The 10,028-nt window shown below is 49.5% G+C and overlaps 1 non-coding gene across 1 annotated transcript; it reads left to right on the forward strand.

Moving 5' to 3' along the window:
* Positions 1-561: 561 nt before the first annotated feature.
* Positions 562-635, forward strand: TRNAK-CUU (transfer RNA lysine (anticodon CUU)). The gene has a single exon. It is a non-coding gene; the product is annotated as a tRNA-Lys (tRNA).
* The last annotated feature ends 9,393 nt before the right edge of the window (positions 636-10,028 follow it).

Below are 10,028 nucleotides of genomic sequence, written 5' to 3' on the forward strand. Positions count from 1 at the left end.
ACCCACCCCTCCCCAAGTGTGTGGGAAATAGAAATAGATGTTTGTTCTTGGTCTGACTGATTTTGTGTCTGGTGTCTAAAGACAGAGATATTTTTGAATATCTTTAGAATTGTTGTTAGTACTGAAGTTTCTCATCTTAAAGTTATGCTATAAGATTTTTTCTATAGTATATTTTGGTGCTGAAAGGTAAAAGGTTGCTCTGTGTGTGCTGTTATGGAGTGAAGAAACAAAGGTTGGTTGCAGAGAGGGTGCATGTGCCACAAAAGTTGAGCCTGTCCCACCCCAGCTGTGGTCCCAGAGTCCAGAATTTGCATAAACTCACCCCCTTACCTGTGACTAACAAGCTTGCCCTGCTAATTCTTCCAGAAAAACAGGCCAAAGAAAGTGTATGCAAGCCCTGTACTGCAGCCCCAGTACTATTTTCGGTTCCTTCCCACAGATCTTTCACTCCGCACCAGTCCAGTTCCTTGCTGTTGCTTGTCCAACCACTGCATGCATGTGCTAGATCGGACCCTGAGCTGATTCCTGACTGTTGTGCTCCATACAGCCTGGCCTGTCTGTGTCTCTGTGGTGCAATGGGTCAGCACGTTTGGCTCTTAACTGAAAGGATGGTGGTTCAAGCCCACCCAGGGACAGTGATAAGCCTGTGCTACTTCCTTGCTTTCCTGCGGGCAGGGCCGGCTTTAGGCCAATTCAACCAATTCCCCTGAATCGGGCCCCGCACCCAAGCCCTGCTGGTGCACTGTACTAGGGTGGCCCAGCTTCCCCAGGGGGCAATTTAAAGGGCCTGGGGCTCCTAGCAGGGACTGGAGCCTCAGGCTGTTTAAATTGCCACCAGAGCCCCACTGCTGGAGACTTGGGGGCTATTTAAAAAGTCTGGGGCTCCCCTTGCTTCTACTGCCCCGGCCCTTTAAACAGCCCCCGGAGCCCCACCACTTCCCCAGGGCTCCCGCGGCTATTCAAAGGGCTGGGGTGGTGGAAGCAGGGGAGCCCCAGGCCCTTTAAATAGCCCCCGAGCCCTGCGCTGCTGCTGCTACCTTGGTGGAGGAGGGGGCACTTACCGTACAGGGTAGGCTGTACCCCCTGTACCCGCATCCCTGCTCACAGCCAGCCACTGCTGCACCCCCTGCCCTGCCTGCACCAGCCCCGCACCCCGTGCCCTGTCTCGAGTCAACCCTTGTCGCACTCCCCTGCCTTAAGCCAGCCAGTCAAACACTCCTCTGTCTCCAGGCCTGCCAACCCCTGCGCACTCCCCTGAGGCCCTGCCTGAAGCCAACCAGCCCACTCCACCCCACATCCCCCTGCCTGCTGCTAGCCCGTCAGCAGCCAGTCCCACACACCCTGCCCTGCCTGAAGCCAGCCCATTTGCAGCCAGTCCTGCACCCCCTGTCCTGTCTGCAGCCAGCCCCGCACACCTTGCCCTGCTTGCAGCCAGACCCTACCTCCAGTCAGCCCCTGCCCTGCCTCCAGCCAGCCCCATGTCCACTGGTGCCCTGCAGTTCCCAGGGCAGTAACCCTGCACACATGCTGCAATGAGAGGGGCAGTGAACAGCTGTGACCCACACATGTGCACACCTTAGGGTGACCAGACAGCAAGTGTGAAAAATTGGAACAGGGTGGGGGTTAATAGGATCCTATATAAGCAAAAGACCCCCCAAATCGGGACTGTCTCTATAAAATCGGGACATCTGGTCACCCTAGCACACCCCCAGGGAGTGGCGGGGACCCACACATGTGAAACGGAGCTCATTTCTAGTTCAGGCCCATCTTTTTAAAAAAGAATTTTAGGTAGGGTTAACATACATCCGTATTTTCCTGGACATGTCCAGCTTTTTGGTTCTTAAATAGACCATCTGGGAGAAAATTTTAAAAATATGGATGTATGGTAACCCTATTGGTACAAAAAATACATACTGTGGCACATCCCTTAAATCAGAACTTTTTACAGGGAACCGGCTGCTAAGAAATGAAAGGCTTTTATTTACATGATTTTTTCTTTAGTCATCCCTGCCGGGGCCCCGCCGAATATGTTCGAATTGGGCCCCGCACTTCCTAAAGCTGGCCCTGCCTGCGGGGAGCCTCAAAGGTCCCATTTTGCTGCCTCTTGGCCTCAGTGCGTTCAGCTAGTGGCCCGAAGACCGGCTGGATGTCATTCAGAAACCCATCTCCCAGCTGCTGTTCCAGAGGCTCAGGTTTAATCCTCAAGGCCGAGCACAAAAACTTTCAGCCAGGAACATTTTGCTCTCTCCCCGCCTCCGCCCAAGTGGCAAAGGAGAAGCAGACGAGACACGGTGCTCAAAGACGCCTCCCTCCCACTTCCCTGTAGGCTGTGCAAAGCTCTTGGCCTGCCTCACGACTTGTCAAGAAAGCGCGGCCATGCTACTCACGCCTGAGTCACGTCCGCAGCCTGGCCTGCCCTGGCTGACGGTGTGCAGAGCCACGCCAGTCAATGGCAGTTTGAGTCAGGAGCCTAGGCTCTTTCCCCTGACAGCCACACACACAGCACTGCCTGGTGTCCTGAGAGCCTCCTTCCTGTTCTCCCGCAGCACACGCTGCCTGTCAGTGTGGGTGGGAAAAGGGGACCAGGAAGTACTGCAGACTCATTCCAGGACAGGAGGCCCTCGCCATACCCAGGCCCGCCTCTTGCCTTCAGTCCAGGTAGCCTCATGGCCTAGGCTCTTGGTGCTCTGCTGCTCAGTGCCTTGCTGGAAGGACCTGAGGGAAAAGAAGCAAGCACACATGTAGCAGAGGATGGCTTTGATCCATTAATCTCTGGGTTATGGGCCCAACACACTTTTGCTGCACCATTCTGCTGGTTTTTCATGACCGCTGCCACTCAGCCACCACTATCTGGATTAGCACCTTATGCGCTCTCACACTGGCAGGCAGATGCGCAGTCTGCTAGGCAGCTGTCCTGGTCACAGGATATTACAGCTTCTACAGGGTAAAAGGGATCTATTTGGGGTTTGGACCCCATTGGGAGCTGGATAGCTGAGTGCCAGAGACAGGAGAACTTCTTAAACTGTTTTTTAGTTAAGCCTTCAGCTTCACCCTCACCTGAAAAGTACTCACCATTAAGGGGTATGGGTTCCAAATGCCAAAAGCATGTGGGAGGTAAGCATGGGTGTTTAGCTGTCTGTGGTTGTTTTAGTTGATTTCCTTTTTGCTGTTCCTGGTGTGTAAAGACAGAGACATTTTTGAATCTCTTAAAATTGTTGTTAGTGCTACAGTCCCTCACCTTAAGCTTATGCTATTAGATCTCTTCTGTGATATATTCTGGTTCTGAAAGGTAAAAGGTCGCTCTGTGTGTGGCATTATGGAGTGAGGTAGCAAATGTTGGTTGCAGAAATGGGGCATGTGCCACAACAGTCCTGCCCCCCAGCTGCATTCCCTGACTCCAACCTGCAAAATTTCCATGCAGTCAGAGTGGAAAAGAGCATTTTACCAAACTGTGAAGTTGCTTACAACTTTCAGTGTGTAAGTGAGATCAGAACCCCCCACTCTAAGTATATCTAAAATTTATACTTAACTATTAATGATCTTAGGTTTGTAGCATAGAACTGAATTTGTACTACAATTACAAAGAGCTTTGTCTTTAAACTAGAGAAGAAAAAAAGCCATTAAATCTGCCGTTAGAAACTTCAAAAAAGACTAATAGTACTAAATTTAAATATTCATTTTCAACCTTTTAAATTTCACTATGCTTTGGAACCCATGTCCCTTGCCTAATGAGATATATGTAGGTTCGGGTGACTCCCAAAGGCATGACCTGCTAAGGACCGTTCTACTGTCCTTGATTCATATCACCAGGATAACTACACTTTATAACTCCTGCCCTAATAAGAAAGAGATTGGGGATCTCACAGCAGCCGAAATGACCATTTGGACAAGCACCCCCATCATGCAATGCGGGGTGGGTGTGACCATGCACATCAGCAACAAAAGACTTTTACAACATATCACCAACAGATGTCAGGGTAGAGTTCATTCTGACCCTGCTTACCTCCTCCCCACAACCAAGAATTGGTGCTCCTGGTAAATCACACTCCCTATTATACCAAATCATTGGTATTGAATGCTGAAGTCACAGCTAGCAAAAGTAGCCACCCATCTCTGCCCTGCAGCATCCAGCTTAGCCCTTGTTAACACATAAGTCAGTGGATTGTTCTCTGTCCATACCTGAAACTGAGCACCACACAAGTAGTCTCCAAAGTTCTCAGTGATGGTCCATTTCAAGCCCAAGAACTGCAGCTGGTGGATGGGATAGCAAGTTTTGCTATCAGACAGTCCTCAGCTGGCAAAGGCTACAGATTTACATTTGCCTTCCACTTCTTGGTACGAGACTGCTCCCAAACCCTCCAAACTGGCATCAGCATGCAGGATAAATGGCTTGTTTGGGTAAGCAGAGACTAGGACTGGCACATGAATCAGGCAAATAATGATTTCCCGTAAAGCTCTGTCACATCTCTCATCCCGCCATGTCCCAAATGGAGAGGAGAGGAGCCCCTCCCTTGTCCCAGCCCAAGAACACCAGATCTGTGGAGGCAAGATGTCTGTAGCCCAAACCAGCTGGAGCTGCTGGGGAGAGGAGTTCTCCCCTCAGCCCAGGCCCACTGGAGTTGCTATTGCAGTGGGGGAGAGATGTCTTTCATCTAGTTCTTAGATGCCCTGATAAGAGGGGGGCTGAGTTTTTTCTTCCCACCTACAGCTCAAACTTCTTTTTCCCCCACCACTTTCTGCTCTAGCCTGATCTCTCTCTTTCACCTCAATTCTCTTTTTCCTGGTCTTGTTCCAGAGCCCTGACAGCCCAATTCTCTGCCCTAACCCCGTGCCCTCTACTGCACCCTGAACCTTTCATTCTAACCCCACCCTAGAGCCTGCACTCCCAGGGCCAGTGCCCTCATCCACCTGCACTCCAACTCTCTGTCCCATGTACCCTGATTTAGGGTGTACTAATAATATTAATTTGGATAATATGATGAAAATTTAATTTATTAGCTTACATTTTATTTAATTTAATCGAGTTACAAAGTTACAGTTGCTTTACTGCTATTCAATAGATACATAGGGCATTATATGCAACAAAGTTTTGGTTAATGTCTCTTACCACAATTCCTTGATAACCTGGTGGTAAGAGACACAGAACCAGCCTTGCAGTTCAGGTTTCTCAATTCTTGAGTGAAAGAAGCAGCGCTTAGAAAAAGCTACTGTCACTTAGGGTTTACTTGACTAAGTTAAACTTAAAATCAAAACCTAATAAACAAAGAATAAAAACTTATGGAAATGGAGCTTAGCCTAGTTCCCTTGAAACTTAAAGTTTCAGAACAAGTACAGCCTACTGCTAGTACATAGAGAGAGAGTGGAGGAAGTAAGTCAGAATGATAGAGTGAAGTGCTCTAGTGAGGTGGGTTACCTCTTTTATAGGGCACAAGCACCGGAAATCCTTCCTCCTATGTCCAAATTTCATTCCTCACCCACAAAACGTTAGGGTACGCTTACTTCACAGGCTAGTATGTTTGTGCATGTTGATGACATGTACATATGCACATAAGTTCCCTTGTGTTGTACCTGTTAAGTCTGTGGGTAGAATACTGAAAAAAAAAACCTATGCCATTCTCCATTGTCAATTGGTCTAAGTAAAGGTCTTAGACAGGCGTGAGTACTTATCTATTTAAGTAAAAAGATACAGGTCAACTTTGCTTTCTTAGTAAAAGGTCACAATATAGATATGCTAACCTTGCCTTAGCTTAACATACAGGATATGGCCTGTAGGGTCTCGTAAGTCATGTGCCCCAGCCTCCTAATCATTTCTATTGCCCACCGCTGGACCCTCTCCAAATTGTCCACATCCCTTCGCATGTGGGACCCAACCCCAAAAGTACCCACATTTCACCCCAATGGCCCCCAAATGCCAGATTTTAATATGTACATAGGGTGCTCCCATGGTCATGTCACTCCCGAGCTCTCCAGTGGAGCCTGCTGGTGGAGAACAAGGTCAAAATCAGCCAGGACGTCGCTCAGTCAATTCCCTGTGCTCCCAGCAGGTGGTATCGGAAAGCTCCAAGATGGCTCACTTCCCTTTCTCTCATCAGCTTCAGGCCCCAGGGTTACAAATGCCCAAACTAGTTGGGATTCTCCCCTGGGCTCAGGGTGTGGGGCTGCTCTGAGGGGATAGACTTGCACACTTGGGATATTAGTGAAAAGATACAATTTCAATTTCTCTTAGAGAAATTTGAGGGCAATTTATATTTGGTAAAAATCTTATTTCATGAAAGGAAAGCTGCAGTGATAGCCTGGTTACTGGGGTGCAAAACACTTTCCTCCTGCAAGAAACAAGAAGTTAGAATTAGACATTTACATCATTTGTTCCAATGTTGGCACAGGTTGAATTTTGCTTCTGTGCAGGTTTGTTTCAGGCAGTGACTGTTTTGGTTTATTGGGTTGTTTTGGTTTTTTAAGTTGGAATGGAGATTTTAATTGACATTTGCTGGATTCGAATGGCTGACCTGCAACACCAGTTTTGACATACTTCTGCATATTTTATACAGATTTGGCAAGTATTCAAGGATTCAATTCCTTTATAGGAGGTTTTAGAGTTCAGGCTTATTTATTTGATGTTATTTTATCATCCTGCTGTAGCACACCTTTTTGATAAAACCTTGAAATTATTAATTTATGGCATTTGTTAGTTTTTATTTTTAAAAACAAAGTTTTTCTTAATGTTTGGGTTTTAAATTAAGCATTGTTTTTGGTTTCAAATTTTCATTTAGGTTTTGGTTGTTGATGGGATCTTTAAGAACTTTGGATTTAATACTAAAATTTGGACAGATTTAGCTTATTGAAAGTAAACTGTTCACTATTTTATTTTAATAAAGGTTGTATTACTGTAAACCCTGGCCAGTGGGAGAGGAGATGAGCCTGGCCTTTAACTGAGAAGGAGCAGAGGCATGGGAGAGGCCAGGTGATGGGGGGGCACAGCCCCCCAATTTTTTTTGTCTACCCATCTCAGTTTCCCACCAAACGAGAAGAGTCTGATGCCACTCCTGCTGGTCACTGGGTGTCACTGCTGCTCCATGGGAAACATGCTCTGTGCATTACGCAGCTTGGTGAGAAATACACTCTGTGCCTTACCGTGACTGGTCCGTGGGTGTCACTGCTCCTAGAAGGCAGACACACGCTGTGCATTACACCACCTGACCGCTGGGTGTCATTGCTGTATCAATGGAAACACTTTCTGTGCATTACCCTGAATGACCACGAGGTGTCACTGCTGCTCCAAGGAAAACATGCTCTGTGTGTTACCCTGATTGGCCACTGGGTATCACTGCTGCGCCAAGGAAAACACCTTCTGTGCATTACTCTGACTGCCCACTGGGTGTCACTGCTGCGCCAAGGGAGACATAAGAACGGCCAGACTGGTTCAGACGCAAAGTCCATCTAGCCCAGTATCCTCCTGTCTTCTGACAGTGGCCAGTGCCAGGTGCCCCAGAGGGAATGAACAGAACAGGGAATCATCAAGTGATCCATCCCCTGCCTCCCATTCCCAGCTTCTGGCAAACAGGCTACAGGCACCATCCCTGCCCACCCTGGCTAATAGCCCTTGATGGACCTATCCACCATAATCTTATCTAGTTCTTTTTTGAACGCTGTTATAGTCTTGGCCTTCACAACATCCTCTGGCAAGGAGTTCCACAGGTTAACTGTGCAACTGCCCTGAGCTTACCCCCTTCCCCTCGCCAGGTTGTATATGGAAAAGAGGATGAGGATGAGGAGAGCCATGATGTGTCTGTCACTGGCTGATGCCTCAGTTTCCTCTAGGCAGCAGTGCTGCAGGCTCCTTTGGTCAGTTCCCATGCAACTGTGTCTGGGGAAGGGGGAGTAGATACTCATGCTCCCCAGCCCCATTCCCATTCACCAGCAGCTGGGAAATCCAGGCCAAATTTAACCCTGGTAGCTGGGCCGGGATTAGCCTGGGCCGGGGTTGGGCTGGGAAGGAATTGCGGTGGGGAAACAGACGCACCTGCTGTGAGGGAAGATCCTTCCATTCCCTACCAACCTCCCTCACTCCTTGCAGCATGGCACCCCCTACAACTTCCTTCTCTGTCATGGAGGCTGTCTGCTGCCTGCTTCTCCCTTAGCATCATCTCTCCACACCCTGAGGAAATGGCGTCGCCCATCCTGTGCAAACAGGCAGGTCCCTGGTCTGCCCTGTGGTGCTGCCCTGCAATTTGGGGAGGCAGCTATTGGATGGAATCATATCGAAATATGGAGGTGGGCAAGGCTGGGGATCAAGACTCTTGGGTTCTCCCCCCAACTCTGGGAGGAAAGTGGACATTAGGGGGTAGAGTCGGAGAGGGGCAGGGCTGGGATCCAGGGCTCCTGCTTTTTCTCCACTTCCTGCAGCTGCTTCGGCCTTTCAGTGCGTTTCCTGTTGCAAATTCGTTTGCTGACTTGTGCAACCCACCCCAGAGGTGGCTGCATCTCAGTGTTGGGTGAGGCATCCTTGGCTTCATCACCCCCTAACCGTGTCTCTCTAACCACTGCAGGTGACCCTGCAGCACTTGGCAAACATCCGCAAGATCGTGGGGGGTGCTTTGAGCATTTGGCAGGCAGGGGCCAGGTGCCCAGCCCGCCTCCCCCCCAAGAATGGGACCCAGCACCCCCTACCTTTTACAGGGATTAACAAGGGGCAAAGGGGAGCAAGTCAGAGAAGAGGGTGGCCAGGGTCTGAGCAGGGGGTGGAAATGGGTTGGTTGGGGGGGGTTAAGCAGCTGGAGGCAGAGTTAGGAGAGGGGCTGAAGGGCAAAATCAGGGACGAGGGAAGGAGCCGGAGTTAAGCCCAGGGAGAGATGCTTCCAGAGGGTCAAACCCCGGCACAGGCAGGTGCAGAGAGGTAACAGTTACCCCGGGGGGCTGAGACTCCAGTGTTTGCAAACATGGGGCAGGGAGCAGAGGGACTTTTTTATTTCCCCTCCCACAGCCAGCACCTCTCAGCATGGGCTTCCCAGGGCTGGGCTCTTAAAGGCACAGGCATCCCACTGCCTAGACCCTGCAGCTCCTCTCTGATGTAACCTACTGAGGTGCTGCAGTAGGAGACTCAATTCAGTGAAACTGGGCATTCCCTATACGCCCCACAGCCAGGGAGCTGTGCACCCCCTCCCTCGAATTTCCCCAACACCCCGCCCCCCAGTTGTCAGCTAGTTACATGCAGCTCTGCCAATGTTGTCATTGGTTGCAAATTTGAATGGAAATTGAAACGTTAACACACACTTTAAAAGCAGGTACAACGTATGAAAAATACTTGTACTTGAGAAAGTTAAATAGGTTTGGAAAGTCTGGACAAAGCCAGGTTTCCTCACGCAGCTGTTGTGTTTGCTGACAATGTCGGGGAATTGGCTTCAGCAATGTTGACCAACCTAAGGGCTGGTCTACACTACGGGGGAAAATCAATCTCAGATACGCAACTTCAGCTACGTGAATAACGTAGCTGAAGTTGAAGTATCTAAGATCGAATTACTCACCGTCCTCACGGCGCAGGATCGATGTCCATGGCTCCCCCTGTCGATTCCGCAACTCCATTCGGGTTGGTGGAGTTATGGAATCGATATAAGAGTTTTTGGGGACCGATATATCGCGTCTAGATGGGACGCGATATATCGATCCCTGAGCAATCGATTGCTACCCGCCGATACGGCGGGTAGTGAAGATGTACCCTTAAAATTTCAAATGATGATTTGTAAGCGAGGTGTGAATGAGCTCTCCCCTGACAGCTAGTGATGAGCAGGGTTGGAGGAGGCTTTGGGACCAGACTGTATTTCCATGAACTCACCTACTCTGCCGAGGTATCCAGTAGACAGAGCTGGGCTGCCTATGCTCTAGGTGCCCGGAGGAGGGAAGGTGTGTGGGGCTCCAGCCTGGGGCTCTTCCTCCCTCCTACCAAGCCCTGACTATTAATCCCAGCCCTGGCACTCCTTTCTTCAAGCGCCATGTGGGCCAGAGGAAAAGTGTGACAGGAAGCACAGGGGCCA

Source organism: Gopherus flavomarginatus, chromosome 5, assembly GCF_025201925.1.
Source record: "Gopherus flavomarginatus isolate rGopFla2 chromosome 5, rGopFla2.mat.asm, whole genome shotgun sequence".
Taxonomy (NCBI): Eukaryota; Metazoa; Chordata; order Testudines; family Testudinidae; genus Gopherus; species Gopherus flavomarginatus.